This window comes from Cydia strobilella, chromosome 16 (assembly GCF_947568885.1).
Source record: "Cydia strobilella chromosome 16, ilCydStro3.1, whole genome shotgun sequence".
Lineage (NCBI taxonomy): Eukaryota > Metazoa > Arthropoda > Insecta > Lepidoptera > Tortricidae > Cydia > Cydia strobilella.
Genome location: NC_086056.1, coordinates 1,367,191 through 1,392,741, shown reverse-complemented (window position 1 = coordinate 1,392,741; position 25,551 = coordinate 1,367,191). Strand labels below are relative to the sequence as shown.

The window sequence follows — 25,551 nt, the reverse complement described above, 5'->3', positions numbered from 1 at the left end:
TATATCGCTTGTTTAACTGTCCGTTACTTTACGTAGGTGTCGGAGAAATGTTTGAAATGCAGTTATTTATTTATTGAAACTTTATTGCGTAAAATATACAATAATGTACAAATGGTATTCTTTACCAATAAACCATAGGGCCAAACAGAGATACGTACAATTAGTGTAGAGAGTAAAGTTTATTGAATGAATAAAAAAAAACATAACAGTGGTCAAATATCTTTAGCTATTCAGCATGGCAACGCAGCTAGCATATTTGGAACATTTGGGCCAAGCAGGGACAGTTCGGGGCTTAATTGTTAGAATAGATAATTTTTGACGACTTAAATGAGTTTTTTTTTTACGAAGCATGTTGTGAATACTATTTTTTTTGTGTGTATCCATTATGACAAAGCCTGCGCTGGGGATTGATATTTTATTTTATTGGCATTATTTGTTACGTAAATAAATGAAATTTCGTTCTCAAAGAAACTCCCTTTTGTCTAGTGCTAGATTTCAGAAATTATTAAATTTACTGCGGGGTAAAACCGTCATATGTCAAACTCTTGTATTTGTAGGTATACGTACTGTTTACGTCGCTCAGACACAGTCAGAAACGAAGAGCTTAACTCCGTCTGCTCTACCGACCTTCGGAGTATGTGTACTAACGCGAGTTAAGAGCGACGAATGAGCTTAAAGACGGTCTTCCTTTATAGATGGTCTTCCCCACATTGGCCTTAGCATTATTGTTGCAATGTTACTGTTGAGCGATGCCATTGTTAAGTTATGTGCTAATGCAGTCGGCATCCGAATGGCACTTTTAATTTAATAATTGAGTATCTTAAAGTAAAACTGAAACCATTTATTTTGTTTTAGGTAAGAGAACGGGAACGGGTATCTTCAAGCAAAGCTTTAACATCTTAAGGTAAAGTCACAGGGCGGACACGCTATACATCAAAAATCACTTGAGTTTCTATGTGTGAACGGCACGTCTGTACAAGCGTCATGCGTCATAGTGTGAGTGCTTAAAAACAGTACTAAGCGGCCGGCAAACGGCCGTCAATCTGCTGTCGCGGGCGAGGTAATTCGAGTCGGGGCGGGGCGGTATGTGGCCGTTCTGTATGATAATACTATTACTTATTCTGTGGTAAAGTACCCTAATAGGTATCATAGGCTAATAGCAAACATGTAGTCATCAACTTGATGTTGATTGAGCCTGGACTAGTAGTTTACCTAAACTTCAGCTTCAATGTTAGGTTCAATAGTTTCATAACCATATTGTGAGCATCGTATATACAATGTACATGTGTATAGACTAGAGTAGGCTCAGCGAGATCACTTGAATGGTTGTTGATAGTAAAGTAAACCTATTATAATTGTAGAGCACATTAACAGAGAATACACTGTTTTTAGGGTTCCGTACCCAAAGGGTATCAAAAGACTGGCTCAGGAAAGAAAGGACTGGCAATTACTCCACCGACAAGAGCAACGCTCTTAAGTGATGATGAAGATGATGACCCAAAGGGTAAAAACGGGACCCTATTACTAAGACCGCTGTCCGTCTGTTCGTCTGTCACCAGGCTGTATCTCATGAACCGTGATAGATGATGTATTTCTGTTGCCGCTATAATAACAAATACTAAAAACAGAATAATATAAATATTTAAATGGGGCTCCTATACAACAAAGGTGATTTTTTTGCTGTTTTTTTCCGTAATGGTACGGAACCCTTCGTGCGCGAGTCCGACTCGCACTTGGCCGGTTTTTTAACAATAATAACTAAGACAATTTTTGCCTATAGGTAATTTTATTGATGCTTGGTACAGTAAGCATCAATATTAGCGGTATTTGAAATGAAATGAAAGCGTTTATTTCGGACGAATACATCCATATAACAAACATTAAAAGAACGCGCCAGAAGCATCTGCCATCCTCGAATACTTTTCCTTTTTGTGGTACCTTACACGTAAAAATTCTCAATACGTTTACAGATATCTCGCTCTATTCACATAATATCATGTTATAATGTCGGTGGCAAAATCTTCGACGCGTAAAAAATTCACGGTCCAAGAAATCTTTTGCAAATCTGTAACTATGTACGCTGTGAGGTTATTGACGTAACCTGTTAGGGGCACAAACAGAGCTGTTTAGATAACATGAATATTCAGTTTATGGTGTGGTTAACTTAGAAAACATCACGGCGGTTGGCTTTGACAGGGAAGCCTTCGACTTGGGCGCCATTCATTTTATATGTATGTTTATGCCAGTTTTTGACCTCCTACCCTGTAAGGAAAAATAGGAGGAGGCAGACTTCTTCCTCCTTTTAAATATTTATTACGTAAGAATAAAGAAAAAAATATTATACGTTTGGTTTGTTTAATTTTTAATTTTTCAATGAACCATTTTTAGGAAGTTTGATTTTCTATGAAAAAAATCTTTATTGTTATTCGCGCGGATGGCCGCGCTTTTTCTAAGTGTAATCTTAACTTTGTGCATGTTTGTGAACGTAAAAATATCAAGGCTCCCCCCCCTACCTATTGTAAGACAAAAGAAGACATGGTCGACCCATTGCCATTTGACGACCGGTCTGGCCTAGTGGGTAGTGACCCTGCCTGTGAAGCCGATGGTCCTGGGTTCGAATCCCGGTAAGGGCATTTATTTGTGTGATGAACACAAATATTTGTTCCTGCGTCATGGATGTTTTCTATGTATTTAAGTATTTGTATAGGTATTATATATATCGTTGTCTGAGTACCCACAACACAAGCCTTCTTGAGCTTACCGTGGGACTTAGCCAATTTGTGTAAGAATGTCCCTATAATATTTATTTATTTATTTATTTATTGCGACGCAGGAAGTAATGAAAAGTGTAGGCAATAGGTTTTTAAACATTTTCCTATGTTTAGAGTGAGTTACAGGGGAGTTTTCTCTTTATAATCAAACATTTTTCAGTTTTTTGTTTTTAATTGATATATTACGAAATTAAGTACTACCCATTTTATTTATCTGGAAACATCTCATGTATTTTTAGTCACTCGCGCGACATATTTCCGAGAGCTTGCGTCTCCATTTACAAGCACCCCCAACCGGCCATCACATCGCGCGCTCAGCGCCCTCTGCGGCGCGCGGCTATCGTAATCGCTACTCATGCACTATTAGTGCTTAAAAATGGAGACCTGGGCTCTCCGAAACATGTCGCACGAGTCACTAAAAACACGCGAGTTAAACCGTAAAATTAGCTTAATGTTAGTACGACTCACGACAGTTTAAATTCGATTAGCTGCAAACATCTGAATAATAGAAAACTATTCAAATCAATCTTAATTAAAACTTATGTACCGTTTAAATACTTAGTAATTACCTTGACTAATAATTAATAAAGTTACACGTGAAACCAAAGGTATTCCGAAGGCCTTTTTTAATAAATGTCTCATTAAACTGATTATTTTAATCCAATGAAACGCGTGTTAATTTTATAAATCGATGCAAACAAATCTACGTGTTTTGCATTCAAATACGCCATTTCAACATAACGAGGGCCATACCTATGTGTAAACAGAAAGCGCTCTTGAAAAAAAAAACTGCCGCGCTGAGAAGATGTAAATTGTATTTAAAAAAAAATTGTGAAAGATTCACCTCAATTTTGAGTAAGGATTTTATTACACAAAGAAATTGGTTGAATTGTAGATTAAGTGAGTTTATATTTATTTTGACATTCTTTACTGTATAAAAGTTAATTTAATCGATGTCAATTACTCAACTGTATCCTTTCTTCTTAAACAGGTATTCTTCGGATGATTTTGAGACAATTAAAATTAGATACTCGTAAATATTCTGATATTATAGTTAATAGGTAATTAAAAATACTGGATACTAATTTGTATATATGATAACAACATGTTTTGTTATTTTATTTAGTGCATCACGCGAATATTATCCTAATATGGTATATAGGTAGGTCCAAAAGCGACGCACCCAGAATCATAACATGTTAATCATATTTTTGAAATTCACAATACGCATCCTGAGAGATCAGGAAGCCATTTTAAACTTACATAGCGATAAAAATGATAATTACTAAAGTAGCGAGGTGCATTTCGCTCGTACTTGTCCGTACATGTATTGGCGCGAACGAGAAACGCGGGCGACTGACATCATTTAGATATCAGTTTGATGTCACTATGTAAGTTTGAATTGGCCTTCAGCGTTTTTTCTTCAGTACTCAAGCCGTTATAAGCTATGTTTTTTTATTGACGGCACGTTGACACGAATACGAATATTCGTTCTCGGCACGTCGCCGAAATTAAACGGATTAAATGGGTATCGATCGGGTCACGGATTCAATTGACACAAGTCAGTAAAGCCATTTGAGTCGGACCAAGCTTACTCTGCATAGCATTTGCAATGACAAAGTGAGGTTATGTCATATTTTATGTACAATTTCTTTTAGAGTTTTGAATGATTCACGGTTAGTTTCACTAAACAAATATCGGAATCTAGAAATATCGGGAGCTCACAAATAATACAAAAGGTAATCACGGTCTATATCCCGGTCAATATAAGTCTAGTAGAATTTCTTTGAAAATATAATATGTCTTCTTAGTTACACATCACTTTGTTCTGCTTAAGTCCGTGCACAGTAAACTTAGATTGAAAAAGCCCCATACAGTTTCATCAGCTCTTGTGCGTCTGTCCGTCAGTATGTAAGAGAGAATGCTCTAAAAGTTACTATAGGCTTTTCAAATTTTTATTTATTTATTTATATGAGCCTAGAGTGTCCCACTGCTGGGCAAAGGCCTCCCTCCCCCCTTTCCACGTATCCCGATCTTGACCCGATCAAATTTTTATGAAGGTTAATACCTAGTACCTATTTTTTATGTATGGCAATATGTTCAATATGACTGTCTATCTTTTTTACATTTTATTTAGATTTGTTCCTTTTCCAGACTCATACATTTCTCTAAAATTATAAAAATACTGTCCGTTGAAAATAATGCTTTAAAGCCATAGTTTTTCTTGATTCCTATTGTTTTAAATATAAATTATTTGCGAGCGCTAATTAATTCTACAAGACTCAAACTCTAAAATATTTTACAAATTAATGTACATACCTTCAGGTGCAAAAACATTGTAATACAAACAAATGCCTAACTCAGTTAACCTCCTTAACGTTTCCAAGCTAAATGTGGTATTTTCTATAAAAAGGGACCTTATTGTCGATGGCGCTTACGACATTAAGGATGCTCCGATATACATACAATGCCGCGCGACGCTGTGCAGCGTAAGCGCCATCGACATTAAGGTCCCTTTTCATAGAAAATGCCAAATATTCAAATGAAACACAAAACATGGAGATACAAGCGATTACGTCAAAATATTGCTCGTTATTCCTTTTAATTAGTTGACTAATTTTGTAAATTAAACAGATGAAAATCTACCCCTCGAATTTGAATTATTATGTAATATGAACAAGAATAACTTGGCTACTGATAAATTCTATAAGGATATTATTATATTATTAATAAAATATCTCCCCCGGTATATAAAATAAATAAAATTTCTTTATTTCGGACAAATGCATCCATAGAGTGTTAGTACTACAAGCAAAATCTTAATCTAGTGTTAGTATTTAATACAAGGTACCTACTTATATTATAAATTAAAATACACTTTTAATTTGCTCGGTCCAGTGCTTGAGGATCGGACAATCAAACCTATAGGCAATTTCTCTTAGAATGCTGTTGGGACTACATCTCACACGACTTAGTAATGAGACTATATTTTTACGTAATATAGTATCAAAACTATCCGTGCGAGCTGTCACAAACATGCCCGATGCAGAGCACCTGCTGGGCATTCTAAAAGAATTGTTGCACTGTACCCCTCCGGCAAATAGGCGTGATTATATGTATATGTATGTAATAAAATATCTTTGCCTTTGCCACTACATTGGATGCACAGATTGATATACTACATATTTAATTATTCATCCGTATATTATAAGTATAACATATTATTGCTTGTAGTTCCTTCTTTTTATTCTGACGATCTGACCATCTTTATCTGTTTTTAACTTGTGTACACAACCAACCTTATTATTATTATTGTTGGGGTGTTGTGGGCCTGTGAGTGTCACGTCGACCAAGCAGTGATCTATTGTGACGGCCCTTTAAAGTTCGTTACTAATGCCCGTTGAGTCCAGAAAACTCCAGATTCTTTGGGCCGTAATGTTCTGTACCTCATAGGGTTGCAGTATGTGCCGCCCTAAGTGGATGCTTCTTTTTGACATTAGTGGTCCACAGGAACAGAGAATGTGCATTGCAGTCTCCTCTGACTCCTGGCAGAACCTGCATGTCGCATCCTGTTTCTTCCCAATTCGGAACATGTGTTTGTTCAACTTACAGTGTCCAGACTCCAGTCAATATTCTAGTCACTGCGCAGGTTTTATATCTTTTGAGCCTTAGAAGCTCCTTAGCAGTTTTGCCGTTGAACCCTTTGATTAGAGCTTTCGAGCAACCAACCTTTGCTGCATTGCTAGAACTGGCGGTGGTTTATTCCCTGATCCCTATAAGACAGGTTTACCTAGTTTAGGGCTCAGGACACTATTCCTTTTTTTTTTTTTTACGCAGGGGTAAATGCATTTACGCATCTCACCCCCCGGGCTGGGGAAGCCGGGGGGGGGGGGTGGTATGTGGGACTCGCTCCTCCCGTACACCCTCTAACCAGAGGATGGGGAGGAGAATACCCACTAACATCCCCTGCGGCGTCACCCTCTCAGACGTTGTATGGGGGCATCATGGGCTCGCGCATTCATTCTTCCACCATGCCCCCCGCCTTTTCCCGGTATTACACCGGGGAACCCGCACCAAGGGAGGGGAGAATCAGGGACGCTTCTGATTCTCCCCCCAGACGTGTAGGACCGTGCAATGTGGGCCCCCAGCCCACTAGCCCTACCGAGGGAGGACGCAGTTTACTCATTAATCATATTTCATTTTTTCATCATTTTTCATTTTCATTTCATTGTTTCATTTATGTTTTAATTTCCTTTGATGAGTTATTCTTAGTACGTAATGAAAATATTATACATAAATATGTGGAATATTATTTACTGCCTATGACCTATGAATATACTATCGATGAACTTGATTTTTAACCCAATGTGAAACATTTTCACATTTACTACGTCATTGGCATTGGATTGGGACCATCGAGTGCGCTGACTTCTGGCCGAAGGGTGTCGTGTTGCGGAGGTTCCGGGGCAAACTGCCGAATCTGACACAAGAGCGGGATTTGACGGAACCGCGCCGTTTTGCTGCATAAATATTGTTTAGTTTTAAGTTTATATACATATGTATATTCGTCTTTTTTTTTTTTGAAATAGGAGGCAAACGAGCAGACGGATCACCTGTAGGTAAGCGATTACCGCCGCCCATGGACACCCGCAACACCAGAGGGGTTGTAAGTGCGTTGCCGGCCTTTAAGATGGGAGTACGCTCTTTTCTTGAAGGTTTGAAGGTCATATCGGTCCGGAAATACCGCAGGCGACAGTTCATTCCACAGTTTAGCTTTTAATGAATAAATTACATTCATCATCTTCCTCGCGTTGTCCAGGCATTTTGCCACGGCTCATGGGAGCCTGGGGGTCCGCTTGGCAACTAATCCCAAGAATTGGCGTAGGCACTAGTTTTTACGAAAGCGACTGCCATCTGACCTTCCAACCCAGAGGGGAAACTAGGGCTTGTTGGGATTAGTACGGTTTTTCCTTCACCGAAAAGCGACTGGTAAATATCAAATGATATTTCGTACATAAGTTCCGAAAAACTCATTGGTACGAGCCGTGGTTTGAACCCGCGACCTCCGGATTGCAAGTCGCACGCTCTTACCGCTAGGCCACCAGCGCAAATAAATTACATTAATTTAAAAAAATAAAAGTATTATGACACTTAATACGTTTGTTTGATCGTACGTGTTGTTCATCAACTTACTCGAACACTCTTTTACCTCTTTTAACGACCTTTACAACATAATTAAACTTTTTCAACGAAAAAGAACAATTTTCTAACACTTTCAGAAACCCATCAAAATAACAAAACACACTTAAGAAAAAAATATTCAACCCTCACCTGTCTGAGCCAGTAATTTGGTTGCAGTTTAAAAAAGCCTCGGAACCTCGCTGTAAAGGGTTGACGCTAAAGTAATCGAGTGTCATTACTCGACTATGAATAAATTACACAAGTTCCCGGCACCGCTTTGGGTGGTGGTCTCAGTTTGGAAAGGTAGCGGGATTGGGATTCACTCATCACTCATCACTCGTTGGCCCTTTCGTCTATAGACGATTTATAAATAATAATAAATAAATAAATAATTTCTTTATTCAGATACGGTGTTCCAAATGAACACTTTTTTACCTCTTTTAACGACCTTTACAACATAATTAAACTTTTTCAACGAAAAAGAACAATTTTCTAACACTTTCAGAAACCCATCAAAATAACAAAACACACTTAAGAAAAAAATATTCAACCCTCACCTGTCTGAGCCAGTAATTTGGTTGCAGTTTAAAAAAGCCTCGGAACCTCGCTGTAAAGGGTTGACGCTAAAGTAATCGAGTGTCATTACTCGACTATGAATAAATTACACAAGTTCCCGGCACCGCTTTGGGTGGTGGTCTCAGTTTGGAAAGGTAGCGGGATTAGGATTCACTCATCACTCATCACTCGTTGGCCCTTTCGTCTATAGACGATTTATAAATAATAATAAATAAATAAATAATTTCTTTATTCAGATACGGTGTTCCAAATGAACACTTTTTTACCTCTTTTAACGACCTTTACAACATAATTAAACTTTTTCAACGAAAAAGAACAATTTTCTAACACTTTCAGAAACCCATCAAAATAACAAAACACACTTAAGAAAAAAATATTCAACCCTCACCTGTCTGAGCCAGTAATTTGGTTGCAGTTTAAAAAAGCCTCGGAACCTCGCTGTAAAGGGTTGACGCTAAAGTAATCGAGTGTCATTACTCGACTATGAATAAATTACACAAGTTCCCGGCACCGCTTTGGGTGGTGGTCTCAGTTTGGAAAGGTAGCGGGATTGGGATTCACTCATCACTCATCACTCGTTGGCCCTTTCGTCTATAGACGATTTATAAATAATAATAAATAAATAAATAATTTCTTTATTCAGATACGGTGTTCCAAATGAACACTTTTTTACCTCTTTTAACGACCTTTACAACATAATTAAACTTTTTCAACGAAAAAGAACAATTTTCTAACACTTTCAGAAACCCATCAAAATAACAAAACACACTTAAGAAAAAAATATTCAACCCTCACCTGTCTGAGCCAGTAATTTGGTTGCAGTTTAAAAAAGCCTCGGAACCTCGCTGTAAAGGGTTGACGCTAAAGTAATCGAGTGTCATTACTCGACTATGAATAAATTACACAAGTTCCCGGCACCGCTTTGGGTGGTGGTCTCAGTTTGGAAAGGTAGCGGGATTGGGATTCACTCATCACTCATCACTCGTTGGCCCTTTCGTCTATAGACGATTTATAAATAATAATAAATAAATAAATAATTTCTTTATTCAGATACGGTGTTCCAAATGAACACTTTTTTACCTCTTTTAACGACCTTTACAACATAATTAAACTTTTTCAACGAAAAAGAACAATTTTCTAACACTTTCAGAAACCCATCAAAATAACAAAACACACTTAAGAAAAAAATATTCAACCCTCACCTGTCTGAGCCAGTAATTTGGTTGCAGTTTAAAAAAGCCTCGGAACCTCGCTGTAAAGGGTTGACGCTAAAGTAATCGAGTGTCATTACTCGACTATGAATAAATTACACAAGTTCCCGGCACCGCTTTGGGTGGTGGTCTCAGTTTGGAAAGGTAGCGGGATTGGGATTCACTCATCACTCATCACTCGTTGGCCCTTTCGTCTATAGACGATTTATAAATAATAATAAATAAATAAATAATTTCTTTATTCAGATACGGTGTTCCAAATGAACACTTTTTTACCTCTTTTAACGACCTTTACAACATAATTAAACTTTTTCAACGAAAAAGAACAATTTTCTAACACTTTCAGAAACCCATCAAAATAACAAAACACACTTAAGAAAAAAATATTCAACCCTCACCTGTCTGAGCCAGTAATTTGGTTGCAGTTTAAAAAAGCCTCGGAACCTCGCTGTAAAGGGTTGACGCTAAAGTAATCGAGTGTCATTACTCGACTATGAATAAATTACACAAGTTCCCGGCACCGCTTTGGGTGGTGGTCTCAGTTTGGAAAGGTAGCGGGATTGGGATTCACTCATCACTCATCACTCGTTGGCCCTTTCGTCTATAGACGATTTATAAATAATAATAAATAAATAAATAATTTCTTTATTCAGATACGGTGTTCCAAATGAACACTTTTTTACCTCTTTTAACGACCTTTACAACATAATTAAACTTTTTCAACGAAAAAGAACAATTTTCTAACACTTTCAGAAACCCATCAAAATAACAAAACACACTTAAGAAAAAAATATTCAACCCTCACCTGTCTGAGCCAGTAATTTGGTTGCAGTTTAAAAAAGCCTCGGAACCTCGCTGTAAAGGGTTGACGCTAAAGTAATCGAGTGTCATTACTCGACTATGAATAAATTACACAAGTTCCCGGCACCGCTTTGGGTGGTGGTCTCAGTTTGGAAAGGTAGCGGGATTGGGATTCACTCATCACTCATCACTCGTTGGCCCTTTCGTCTATAGACGATTTATAAATAATAATAAATAAATAAATAATTTCTTTATTCAGATACGGTGTTCCAAATGAACACTTTTTTACCTCTTTTAACGACCTTTACAACATAATTAAACTTTTTCAACGAAAAAGAACAATTTTCTAACACTTTCAGAAACCCATCAAAATAACAAAACACATTTAAGAAAAAAATATTCAACCCTCACCTGTCTGAGCCAGTAATTTGGTTGCAGTTTAAAAAAGCCTCGGAACCTCGCTGTAAAGGGTTGACGCTAAAGTAATCGAGTGTCATTACTCGACTATGAATAAATTACACAAGTTCCCGGCACCGCTTTGGGTGGTGGTCTTAGTTTGAAAAGGTAGCGGGATTGGGATTCACTCATCACTCATCACTCGTTGGCCCTTTCGTCTATAGACGATTTATAAATAATAATATATATATATTTTTTTTAATAACCTGTAGTATCCCACTGCTGGGCAAAGGCCTCTCCCTTAGATTTCCATGACTCCCGTTGTTGAGCTGTTTCCGGCCAGTTATTAGTGAAGGTGTCTAAGTCGTCCCGCCATCTCCGCCTGGGCCTGCCACGTCCGCGCTTCTTTTGCGGCATCCACTTGGTGGCTATACTAGCCCACCTATCCGGATGCATGCGGCAGACGTGACCTGCCCAGTCCCACTTCAGCCTAGCGGTCTTCTCCCCTACGTCAGCTATGCCTGTTCTGGAGCGCAGTGTAGTGTTTCGGATGCGATCCATCCTTGTGACACCTAGAATGCTGCGCTCCATTGCTCTCTGGCAAACCTTCAATTTGGACTTCAAATAATAATAAATAAATAAATAAACAATTTCTTTATTCAGATACGGTGTTCCAAATTTGTTAGTTTGTTACTTAAAAGCTAGGTTATTTATATTAAAACTATTTTTTATTACACACTAATTTAAAAAATATATATCCCCTGAATGGGGGTTTATAAGTGAGGACATCCAATGTCTTTGTAAAAGACTGTCTGGCCTGTCCGCTAACATATTTAGTATGCTGTTGGCACTCCCCTGTATTCTGCTTCTGATGGACATGATCTTTTTACGCATAATGGCGTGGAATTCTACGTATACGTGTGTGTGTATTTATGGTATAACACCGGAGAGACACCGATTTGGTGGCTGAATAGATCGATGCGAGACCGAAATGGTCTACCGCAGGCCTGACAAGAGAAGTTTGCGGAAACCGATACAGAAACGCCTTGACGTCGTTTTTGCCTCGTCAGCGAGTGCGGCGAACCAGGCCCCGTAGACAACATGCCAATCGCTAACGCTCCGTAGCGAACGAAACGCAACTGTCACTGTCACACTAATATGGAAGAGTGATAGAGAGACACAAAGCGATTCGATGGGTAGCGGGATTGGGATTCACTCATTACTCATCACTCGTTGGCCCTTTCGTCTATAGACGGTTTATGGTGTAACACCGGAGAGACGCCGTTTTTGGTGGCTGAATAGATCGATGCGAGACCGAAATGGTCTACCGCAGGCCTGACAAGAGAAGTTTGCGGAAACCGATACAGAAACGCCTTGACGTCGTTTTTGCCTCGTCAGCGAGTGCGGCGAACCAGGCCCCGTAGACAACATGCCAATCGCTAACGCTCCGTAGCGAACGAAACGCAACTGTCACTGTCACACTAATATGGAAGAGTGATAGAGAGACACAAAGCGATTCGATGGCGAAGCGATAGCGATTGTCACCTTGGCTAGGCCGCCTGGTCTCGTTACAACACTTACCTTGCGACCCTCCACAGCGCATTTTGTCACTCCGTCTTTTGTTCTGCGAGCCTGTGTTCTTTCACCAATTTTTAAAGAAAAGCGGTGCTTATTAGGCACCATCGAAAATATAATTAGGAATATGTTGGGACACCTGTTGCGACACGATGAATTCATCATTTTCATGAAAACCATCAAGGGAAAGTCAAAGGAAACAGGAAGAAAGGGAAGCCAAGAAGGGGATACATGGATCACGTGACGGAGAAATTGAACATCATGTCGTATCAGGCCATCAAGGAAAAGGCTAAGGAAAGAAATTTATGGCCACTTCTTTCGGCAGCGACCAATTTTAGCTTAAGAAAGTGACAAAAAAAATCATCATCATATTTATAGTAGGTTAAGGCCATTTTCTCTCATATCTGTCATTTTGCAAAAGTTTGATCGTCATTACGATAAATATCACAAATATAACGATATTATAAATAGCCAGTCACAGTCCTTGTCTTTCTCGCCACGACTTTAGCCTAGTCTATTTTAAATGAATTTCCACACGTGCTGGCCACAATTCACAAACCATTTTCTCTACTCTAAATAGAACTTCCGAAAACGCTTTCCATTTCCCTTTACACCACCCCTTTATGCAGAGTCGACGCGCTCTCAGTGAAATTCGTTATTATATCGCATTTTGAGTGCGAGCCGCGCGTTAAAATTGAGAGAGGTCTCGCTGGGACAAATTTACTTTGTAAGGTGTGGTTTAAACCATTCAGTTATTATGTTCGTTGTTCAACGTTATGTATGTAGTGGTTTGTGGTTTTGGTTAACACGGATACAGGAAGTATAGTGTCGGACATTAAACATCTAGCTGAATAAATACTAATTTGAAAATACGACGAAACGTGCCGAGAAAATATAGGTTTTGCCTTTTGCCTCGTCTTGGCGGGGGCACTGCCGTGCTCCCAGATATTACACTTAAAGCTTCCATTCGGATTGTGACGTTGTTGATCAGTTTTCTTGATAAATTGCGTAGCTATCGTTGCCGCATTGCGGTCGCTATTAAAATATTCAATCTGCCACTAATTTTATTTAGTAGTTAGATTGATAATGACATCGTCCATTTTGCAGCACTAATGATAAATCAGCAATGCTGCTGCAGTTGAAATCAGGATGTCTTAAGTAAATATAAATATTATAAAACAATCATACAGAAATCGACTAGCTCCACCGTAACCATAGCTCTGCTGTACCATATTTTATGCAAAATAAAGATATTTGATATTTAAGCTCAATAATAAGGCTTGTTTCGGGAACTAGACGACGATATACTGGGTGACCTTAGCCATTGGACAAACCCCGAAATCCCACGTAGGATTACTTCTCAGGGATGCTCTAACGTTAATATTTCTTTAATTAGAACAAAAGATAAAAAAAAAATTTCAAACAAAAATTATTTCCAATAATCGACAATGAAAAGAAACATACTGTATTAATCATTGGCAGTGTTTTTGACAATTTGTTCAAAGATGTGCTCAACGATTTGACAAAAGTCAAAATCTCATTAATGTCATGAATAAAAAAGATAATCAATAAGATCGAAGAAAGTTTCATACTATTTAATACCTCAGGAGCTAGTTTAACACATACAGGTTGCTCCAAGGTAAAAAATCGTCATTTGTTAATTTCTTCGTAACCGCTACACCGGTTGTTATGATACTTTCTATACTGATTCTAAATACCCTAATGCATATTATATGTATGTACATTTCTGTCTGTAAAATGGCTAAGGACAACCTGTATTTATATACAGGTTATATAACAGGTTATTAGACAGATATAATAAGTAATAAATTCATTTATTTCAGATACATGATCCATAATTACAACTATTTACACAAACAACAATCATCAATAAAATTAGAAAAAAAAAACATTAAAATTCAAATCAATAAAAACTAAAATTAACACTAATATCATAAAACTAATGATTCAGTTAGACGCCCTGTGCAGCTTATCCCAGTGAAGCTGGAAAGGGCCGTCTAGGCTATAAATACACCAGAATATTTATTTAAAGAAATAAATCTCCTAGATAATGTATTATGTTATAGTGCATGCATGATGCATAGGCCCTATGCATATGCTTACTTAATATAATTTCAACAAAAACATAAACCTGAAAATATAAATTAAAACTCTTTCACTGTTCGTGCGTGGTTGTGGAATGCTTTGCTGTTAGATATCAGATGTGCTAAATCCCTTCCCATATATAAAAATTGTTTTGAAATCACATTACCTACTTATCGCAGAAATTGGTAAACGGGGCACCATAGGCACATTACTTTTAATCGTTTTTTTTGCATTTTTTTCTGAAACGGAATTATTAGCCGCTATAGTTCTAATAGCTCCGAAGAGGCTTGAACCCACGGCCTTCCACGGTGTTTGCCAATTTAAGGCTTGCGTTTATTTATGATATATTTTATAGTGTTTAAAAATGTTTATATCTTCAGTTTGTTGAATTAGGTATGTGTATCGTGCACGATAAATAATATTTACATACTTATTACCTGTCCCTTTTAGGAAGAACCCCAACTGTAGTCCCAATAGTCTAACGCTCCTCAATAACAGCTTATAAATTAATAAACGATAGCCCCGAAGGGTTAAATTTAAACCCCAATATAATATTCTGTGCGACAAAACAGTATTGTTCTTGCAACAAGATACCTAGTCTTCGATAAGATTATACAAGCTTGAAACCGTTTCTTATAGAGGGACGACCCGACACCTGAATTGAATACAAATACAGACCATTTATCCACCAGAATGTTTACAAATTGAAGCTTACAGATTAATTAACATAATGCAAAATTAATGGGTTTGAAAGACCAAGCAAGAAAATAAGCTATTGAAAAATATTCGAATAGTTAGAAAGTGCTTTCGGGAAAGGAAGTTGAGAAAAAATAATGTGGTAAAAATTTCGAATGACAGAAATCACAACTTGGAAAAAACGATTTCCGGATAATACAGTACACACTCGCTTAGTATGTCACACTACACGTCCGTGGCTCTTAAATGGAAAATCCGAAGATAAAGCAGTGAAGAGAAATTATTAAGGCAAAAAAAACAAGCGAATATCCGTCGGCCTCAAATTAGGCGCGGCCTGTATCCTGGGAACCGGGAAAAACTGTTTTTACTGATAGTTTAACAAATATTGAATACATAAGTGCCTTGGACAAACGATACATTTAGTGATATGAGCTTATAATACATAATCATTATAGAAATTGTATGGATAGACAATAAATCTAGAATTAGGTGTAATTCTTGATAGAGTTGAGGTAAGGTGCGAAAGTGTAAAAATGTATTTGTACCTAATTCGTGCAAAAAGAGGGCAAAGTTTGTTTTTGATGTGAGTGCTAATTTTGAACCCCCAAGCAAGCAATTGCTTTTAGGTTTAATTGAAGAGAAAATATTAAAGACTCAAAATGCAAAAAGAGTAAATAACTATTGTCTTGTATGGCAGCAGCACATACAAATTTTTATCTCAGCAGTGTAAACATAAAAAAACAATATAATTATATATTTTTATCCGTAAAAAATCGAAAGTTAAGCTTGTTTTTATGAGTAAAATAAATATAAATATTTAAAGCAGAGATAGGTAGGTAGGTAATCTACACCTAAATCTAAGTTATTGAAAACGAGGAAAACAAGTAACATTTTTTATCTAACGAAATCCATCAACAAAATTAAATAAACACCTGGCAGTTTTTAAACAATCAAAGCTTAAAAAGGAAGTGTCAAAACACGAAAAGTATTTTAAAGAGGGAATTAGAAAAACCTACCAAGTTTCACTACGTTAATTAAGAGGCCGTAATTATCAAAGCTGCTGCGAAAAATATGGAGGCAAGCTTGAGCTTGTTTGTCATAGGATCAGGTTGATGTAAGAAATAGAGTGAAAAATAAAAATGTATAAGGATATATATAGTTGAATACTTTAGGTGTTTTGAGTTAGTTGTTGAATCGTCTTTAAAGTACATATATAATATAAATAAAAGCCGGAGAATTGAATTATTTATCGATTTCTCATGATGATTTCGCAACTCACAGCAGAAACGCGAAGAATGAATGATAAAAGAGGAGGCATTTTCCTAGCAGTAGAACACAAAATAAGCTATAATAAAAAAAACGTGCTCTTCCAAAATTCTTCATTAGAATTTTATTGTCACGGACGAGTATTCTTCACAAATTCCTTCTATCTTTGCCTCGTGATGACGATAAGACTCGCAATCTGCTGCCTTCAAATAAAAATTATCCAAAATACTTACCTACCTACAGAACCCTAAATGGACAAGGAAAAGCAAAAGCTCTTTTTGATATTTTTTAATGTTTCCGGGCGTCAGGAATACCTACTGAAGGACGAGGAAATTGTGACTAAAGTGACAGCGCTTTGCGTTCTTATTTTTGCAAAACATTCATAGAATAATTACCTACAAAAATTGTAGGAATATTATTAGGGAATTGTAGGAAGTAGGAATATTTTTTACTTGTAAATATATTGTTGTTTAAATTTTTTAAGCGTACTGAGAGTTTAGTAAAGTCGTTTATAGTAAATCTAGGTCATTTCTCCATTACAAAAAGTTACCAATAAACATCTTTATAGAACGAAATTATAATCAATATAATTGGTGAATCTTACACAATTCTCTACTCAGGACTCGCACTTGTCCGGTTTATTAATATACAAAGTGAATCGTAATCTCGTCGATTTTTCTTTGTATTAAAACATCTCCAATCACGCCGGGATTACCACCACCGCCTTGCAAATTGCCTTTATAGGATCCTTTGCCACATTTACGAAGTTAGCTCCGCGCGGCGCGGCGGACGATTTTTGAAAGTATTTTTCAACGTTATATCCTGGGCTGATGATATTTTTAGCTTGTAAGCTTTTCGAATAATGCGTTTGTTTAAAATTTATTTTGGGAAGTATTTGAGGATTGTAGCTTACAGGGTAGATCAGGAAAGTTTTCTGATAACATAAACAATCTTCTTTAAATTTCTTTGAAAACCAAAAATCTTAAAAGCGTCGTGAATTGTTTAAATTATAGCGTCAAGAGCGCTTGTACAGAGGAATTTGATTTCTGTACTATTTCGTACCTTTTCACAGTCATATTCAGGTCAATTCGAACGTACACTGACATCAGAATGAAGCCACTCAAGTACGGCAGGGCAATCTAAACTTATCCCGCTAAAAAACATTAACAATCTTACAGGTCCGTTTGAACGCTCATCCGTATTGTTAACAAAAACTCTTCAACTCTACAAGCGGGGATTCCGTGTTATGAATAAATTAGAAAAGTTTGCCCTTTCCTTGGGGCCATTAAGTCTTGAAGAGTTATCGGAGTTTCAAAGCTGCTACAAGTGTATTGAGCTTTAATGCAAAGTTAGCAACGCTATGCTAATATTAGTCGATGTATGTGCATCTATCACAGTCGTATCTACAAAACTAGGGTAACTGTGGAGAGTATTTTAGTTGGCTCTCGTGTCAGTGTAAGTGTCGAAAAAATGGATCACAGTCATGTTAAGATAAAAATGGATTTTGGATCATATTATTATTGTCAAAGCAGTTCATTTAGCTCTTATTTTTTGAACAAGCTTTTGTGATAGTTGATACGTGTACTTGAACTACAAGTCTTTATAGCTTATTTAATTTTTGTTTAACAGTATGAGAGACATTTTGGAAGGTTACCTACCCAATACCTGTCGCCTTAAATGATGGTCTCAATGACAGTTAATTTTTATATGGAGTAACAGTCGCATACAATGTTTATGGTATTTCTTTGGATAGCACATTAATTTATTTAGAAATTGTGCATTCAAGTAATAAAAACATATTTCTTCCATTATTTTTTTAAATTAAGCCCAACTAAAAGAGAATTGAAAGACCTTAGCGAACTCCGCACCCTCGACTGGACAGAAACGCTTTGGACAGAGTAGCATGGCGGTCTTTGGTGTCGGAGGTCACTTCACTTCGGGTCGTTGCGCCACAGCAGTAAGTAAGAGAGAATTGAAGGAGAGGTAATAGTTGTCCATGTCATTTCTATTTCTTCAACTGTCTTGAAACGAAGAAAGAGAGCAGCTGTTGGCACGTGGGTGGAGATCGAAAGAGTCAGTCAGGAGTCGGAGAGAGAAACAGCTTGTATATCGAATGGTGTCTATTGGTAAAGTGGTCGAGTAGGTACATCTTATTCCTATCTTAAACCTATTAATTGATTAAAGCGCCACCTATGGGCCTTCTCTTGAACTACGTACCCTGGTGGGTGCGTATAATATAAGTCATCGAGGGTTCAATACAGAGTAGAGAGTAGAGAGTTAACAGAAGCCAAGCAGACCCTTCATTACTAAAACATGACCTCCGCTCCCGCTAACGCTTTTCTATCCGCTCACCTTACGGCCCAACAATGCGAGTTTACGATGTCTTCGCTATCGCACTCGTAATGGTTATATCGCTGAGTGTACTGTAGGCAAGGTTCAACTTTGTTACCCCCCGACTGTACTTCGCGATGTTTCGAGCACTGTTTTGTGACGAAATTTGGAAAGCGGGAAGTTTTTTTATGAATTTTGGTAACGTTATTTTTACGATTGTTTTGTGTGAATCTGCAAATTCGCTTGAAATTTTTGTGTCGCTCGGTTTTGCAAAAATAAACCAAAGGAATGATTTGTTTGTCAGAAACAAACCAATTAATGCTTGTTGAACTGTTTTAGTGATTGAATATACAATTCCAATATATTCCTATAAATTAACACAATATCACAAACACTTTCATTTACATACCGTCGCATAGAATTAAACACACCATTAAAAAAATGAATCAAATTCCGTCACAATTAGTTAGAATTGAGAATCATGCCAAAGAATTTGACATCCCTACCACTTGAAGAAATAAGGAAGAATAGAAAAAAGGAGAGGCAGAGGAAGACCGAGACGTGCGTGGACCAAGCCAAAGAGAAAATCAACGTAGTGACGTATCAGGAGCTCAAAACAGTGGCAGAAAGAAGAACGGAGTGGCGGTTACTCCACCGACAAGAGCCAGGCTCTTAAGAGTTATGATGATGACCACTTGGCACTTTGTGGCAATAAATATGAAATCCGCTAAAGATCTCATATTGTCATTGAGACAAGGTACGAAATGGTACACAAATCAAATTCTTTGGCCGTACAATGGTGTGCTCTGGGTACTGGTTTTCTTTAAAAAAAAACAACTGATTAGAATCAAGCTCAAGGGCTCTTTCACAAGTTAGTCTTTTTTACAAAATCAGTTCCGGAAGCAGGAATAGTCAATTAAAAATATCAGGTTCAGTACCGAGCCCATAATAATTCCCTTACACAACCGTTACAACCTTTACTGCATTTGAAAAAAAAAACTGCCACAAAATAAAACACAATCTTAAGTAGAAGTTCCACTTTGACTCCGAAATCTGGAAATTGTTCTCTAACCTCAATTCCGCCATGCTTCAAAGAGATAAGCTTCGGATACACCGTTATCAATAATCCTAATTATTCACCCGGCATCCGTAATTCCGTATCTCTGCTTCCTTTATACTATTATCATAGATGTCCTCTCATAGATCGTACATTAGGTAGTTATCAGTGGTTTAAGAGGTGTGAAGCCAGGAAATTAGAAGGGGACAAAGATATGGCGCGCCGCGCTAAACTTGCGACGGAAAAATGGCCATCGAGCAGGCCTTTACCTTTTCCATCTCCAAATTTAATGTATTACCTAATTTACCCTAAATACTATTACACAGCTGTGTTATATTGTAGTAATTATTTATTTTAAGATTATTATAATGTAATGTTTACCCAGGTATTGGCTAAATATATAGAATCGCTTTTGGCGACATGTTTCGGATTCTTCGGGAATCCTTCCTCAGGCATAAGTGCCTGCGGCGGTTGTACGTCGTGCGTGGGCGTATTGATCTAAATATTTTGAAGTATGTCTCACGATAGTTTAAATTCGATCAGGTATTGGCTGTTTTTATAAATGTTGCCATGTATTTTTCGTGTCACTATATGACGTCACTTTAAATGTTGTATTGACTTGTGAAAGAGCTCTAGAGTACTTACAGGATAAACTTGAATTTAGAAGTTTTGAATTTTATGCATCCGTTCTAGAAGGAAGGAGTCTGTGACTATCACCAATATCTAAAATATTCTTTCTCACGTCAGAACATCGGCATTTGCAATATCTGTTCGAAGTATTCTTGTATCAATTTTAAACGTAATCTCAATACCAATAGCAGCCATTCTGTTGATATTCGCCTTCTATTGTATTGTTGGGAAGGAAACCAATTTGTTTGATGAGTTTGGAATAATGTTAAAGTCCAGTCGTTACAACAGCATCATCATTATTGTTAGCTATGATATTCACGTAAATTATCACAATGACTTGACTGGTAACACTCATGATTTTTTTATATCAAAAAACCATACACATTTATCTATTCGTACATATATATTGTCGGTTTACAATATTACAAATGCAAATTTGATTTGCCGAAACAAAGATTCAAAATTCAATGGAACGGGTGACCTTTTTATAGGCCTTTGGGCATCTTCAGAGGTTAAAGGAACTAGATTCTGACCAATCTCCTTAAGTAAAGACACTTCTATTTAATTCTTGAAGTTCTGGGCAGAAACCACATAGTATTATTTATTGAGATCACCTTGACAGATTAATTTGGCACAAAGCTATTGAGCGCCGAGGTTTAAAGTTTAAACGCGAGTTTATGGCCTTACGTGTATTATATCAATTTAAGAGTTGTAGATTCACAAATTGAAATTCCTTACTGATACATAAATTCAATGAAGGCAAAGCCGCGCTCAATCACCAGCTGCCGCGAATTGATTTTGAATAATAAAACCCATTTATTGCTTGTTTAGGTACAAAAGTATCAACACAAAAAGCTTTAATTAAAACGCGATTATTGAAACGGGCATCCGGATTTCCGGATTATCCGGAATTAACTATTACTTTGCTTTATCCTATAAAGGCTTATTGTTACTTCAACAAAACACACATCTTACGAAACAAAAAAAAAACATTAGTTTTCATTTATTCAGTACCTTCCTCTTCCTTATATTGATATAATACTACCTTCGCTTAATGGATTATTTTTCTTTAGATCAGCTTTAAATCTTATTTCTGTAATCAACTGTAGTATTTTTGTTTTATTTCTTGTTCTCTGATGAATTATTATACTTATTGTTTTTGCTTTCAGTGATTTTACTTGCGAAGATAGAAATCCGATATTATCTAAATTAATCTATCAATAGTATTTGTACCGAACCCATAGTAAATTTCATTTGATAGCATGTCGGACGTACGCGTTTGCGTTCTCTTATTGTATGGGATTTTGAACAGCGCACCAAGCGGGACGTTTTAGATACTCAAAATCCCTTACAAAATGAGACTTGACGCAAACGTACGTCACGACATGCTATCGAATGAAATTTAAACTAGGGTTACGGGAATTTTGTGAACCGATTTTTATATACATTTTACCTTATATGTAGGTGGACAAGCATAATTATAATCTAGTCACAGCTTGAGGACAATGTGTATTGCATACACTGACTTTATTTTCTATGAATTACTGGGGTTTGTATATCAGTAGTTCTCCTTCCGTTATAATGTAAATTGCTTTACCCTCAACGACATTAACTCCATTGCTCTTCTTTGCATAAGCTCCCACTTCAAATTTAGCGGTCCCATTAAACTGAAGCGGTAATGCGCTTAAAATTCTAAATACGCAGTGAGAGCCGGCGATAATTTCTCTATCTCGTCTTAACACGAATCAACGAAGCGGTAGATTGTTCGCGTTCGCATTTCGAAGTGTATTAGATGTTACTGCGGTTTGGCATCATTCTGAATTTGTTAAGTAAACAATTGATAACTTAACAATTTCAGAATGTTTTCTAGTAATTTATTAATTGTTACCAATTGTATTTATTTATTTCTTGTTTAAAATTCATTGAATGTTTGTTATATTTTATTTGTACACTTATGACTTGTCAAAAGTGCTTATATTTAAGCTTACTTGAATAAATATTGTTTGAAGTTTTTGAAGTTCGATGTCTAACGTCTAACACTTTTTTTCTTAATTGATCTAGCCCGATGGTCCTAATGCTAACGTAGAAAATATATACACTTCGTACAATCCTGAATCGCGTGTGTATATTTGATGCAAGAGTTTTAATGATTGCTTTGGTATCCTATTCAGCTTCCAGTTCCGCAAAAAGAAACCAAAATGTATGATGGTTTAAACTACCAAACTGGTATGGTGTTACATTTAATTTTTTCCTAGATTTCGGTTAGCGGTGCCGTCATAATATATAAGCGGCCGTAGGTACTACAGGCGGTGAAATGAAATGATGAATGTTCTTTTTCACTTCTCATGCTCGTAAAGTTCGACTTTAAGTCATGCGTAGACGACATAAAGTTGCTTATTATGTTCTAGAGCATAAAGTAAAATCATCTATTACGACTACTAATCTGCCATAAGTACAGTCGCCATCAGATATATCGGAGCGGCCAAGGTGTTCACAATATCTGAACACGCACTCTAACGCCTTGACAATAGAGGCGTGTTCAGATATTTGTGAGCGCCTCGGCCGCTCCGATATATTTGATGGCGACTGTACAAACTGCCAGCCCTGCCGGCGCGCTCCCGATCGGCGTGCCTCGCGCCCCCGACCGGCTGAGTACAATTTTCGTTAGTCTTGAATAAATACGGTAAAATAACCTAAAATATTGAATATTTTTATAATTATGTATATTTTACTCACAATCGAAGTGAAAAGTAGAGTATATAACTTGGGCATAAATGCCCCATTTTATCTTCCACCTATATCAGTCCGAGCGTACAAAATGGCGCGGTTTCATAGAGGGCAGTGATTGAAGGAACATTCTTTTTTGCGTCCGTAATATTACGGCCGCTACGTAGGTATATACCGGCACTGCTATCCTAGGAAACCAGAGCTAAAGCTGTAATTTTTTCCATTTTTCCTTGTTTTTTTTTTTTTTTTGTATTATGAGAGGAACACCGATGATGTCCTATAAAATATTAACTGTCAGTTAATTTAGGGGTCCAGAAATATAGACATTAAAATAAACTGACATGGTTTTTTAACTTTTAAAAAGTAAAATATTTATCAGTACGGTTTTTACTCACTATTATTTTTAGTCGCTTTTTGCGACATGATTCGGATTCTTTGGGAATCCATCCTCAGGCACGAGTGTCCGCGGCGGTTGTACGTCGTATATTTTGAAATATGTCTCACGATAGTTTAAGTGTGGTTTTAAAAAGTACTACACTCGAGTTATATTAAATTTGCACTGCTATTTCAAGTACAATTTTCTAAGAAACATATAAACCAATCCCCCGATTGACGTTCACGTATATAAGCCAATCCGTGCAAATTGCATCTTGCACGAGACCCGGGCTTATCGCCGTCAATGCTCCGTAGTACGTGGCACATCAACGTGTTTCGTTCACGACTTGAAGTGGTATATGTTAGGTACTCGAAAATGTGTGAGCTCTCTTTCAGATCAGAAGGTTTTAGTACACCATCAGACATATCGGAGCGGCCAAGGTGTTCACAAATTCTCTCGCCTCTATTATTAAGACGTTAAAGGACATGAATGTACAATATAATATTTGATATTTACGTCGCTTTTAAATTAAAGGAGAACATTGTGAGGAAACCGGAATCATCTCAATAAGCCCTTGTTGGGTTCGAAGATTAGATGGAATTAGTACTATGCCAATTCTTAAGATTAGTTGGCAGCAGTCGGCCTCCAGGCTGGAATGAGCCGTGGCTAAAAGCCGAGACAAACGCGAGGAAGGTTAATGATGAAGCAAAGTCAAATTCTGTTTACATACCTACTTTGTGTTGTACTCCACAAGTTATTATACTTACTTACTTACTCCTCTGGCGCAGCGACCCAAAGTGTGTCTTGGCCTCCAACACGACAGTTCGCCACTGATCCCGGTCCTGTGCAGTTTCTCGCCAGTCTTGGACCTGGAGCTCGCGCAGATCAGCGTCCACCACATCCGCCCATCGGTACCTAGGTCGCCTGACCGGGTTTTCCCTCAAACTCTCTTTTCACCGCCCGATCGTCTCCCATTCGCTCCAGATGGCCGTGCCACCGAAGCCTTTGCGCCTTAAAAACACCGAAAACGCCGAAATTGAACAATTAGTTGCTGAACCAAACATCATTGGTGTGACAAGTTATTATATAACGATTATTTTCACAGAACTGACGGTGTTCAAAATTAAAACATAATTTCGCCCCCGCCAATCCTCGTTTGGATTTAAATTTGATAAGCAGCATGTTTTAATGCTACAATTCCGAGATGCCATGATGGATTATCTGCCTCACAACTCCGAGTGAATAATGTACTAGGTTATTGTTCTATTTTCGTTTCATTTTGGGAGATGGATTTTGATGTTTTAATGGAAGCGATTATGTAGGACATTTAAATATATTTTATTTTGTTTCATAATAACAATACATCGAGACATAATAGGCATGTACCTGCACCTTTTTAAATTGCCAATGTTGTGACAATATAAAATGGATCATCTTCGAGTTTTTTTTTACAAAAGTCGTTTTCATTTTTATCAGCGACATCATTATAGTTTATAGTTTTTTTAAGTCTTATTTTATATTTTATATCCACTACTAACAAAGTGAGATCACTGTTGTCTTACAAATTAATAAACGAATTGAATTGAATTAGAATATTAACTAGGTATTGCAAGGGTACCGTAAAATGGGGTTAGTAGGAGCAAAACTGACATTCAAACCTAGATAAAATTTTATTTTTACATATGCAAACTGAATACCTATATAATAAGTGTTCCGGAAGTTTTTATTTTAGTTTTTATTTTATTTTGGGTAGTTCCATTTCATAACTTTGACGATAAACAGGAAAAACCTCCTCATCCCGTAGTCCCTTGTAATTGGGGTGAGATGGGTTTTCATACAAAGGTGATTTTG

At 37.1% G+C, this 25,551-nt stretch overlaps 1 protein-coding gene across 1 annotated transcript in view; it reads left to right on the top strand.

Annotated features, from left to right (window-relative positions):
- LOC134748342 (hemicentin-1) overlaps positions 1 to 25,551 on the top strand; it is a 217,455-nt gene that overhangs the window by 27,083 nt on the left and 164,821 nt on the right. The window lies entirely within an intron of this gene.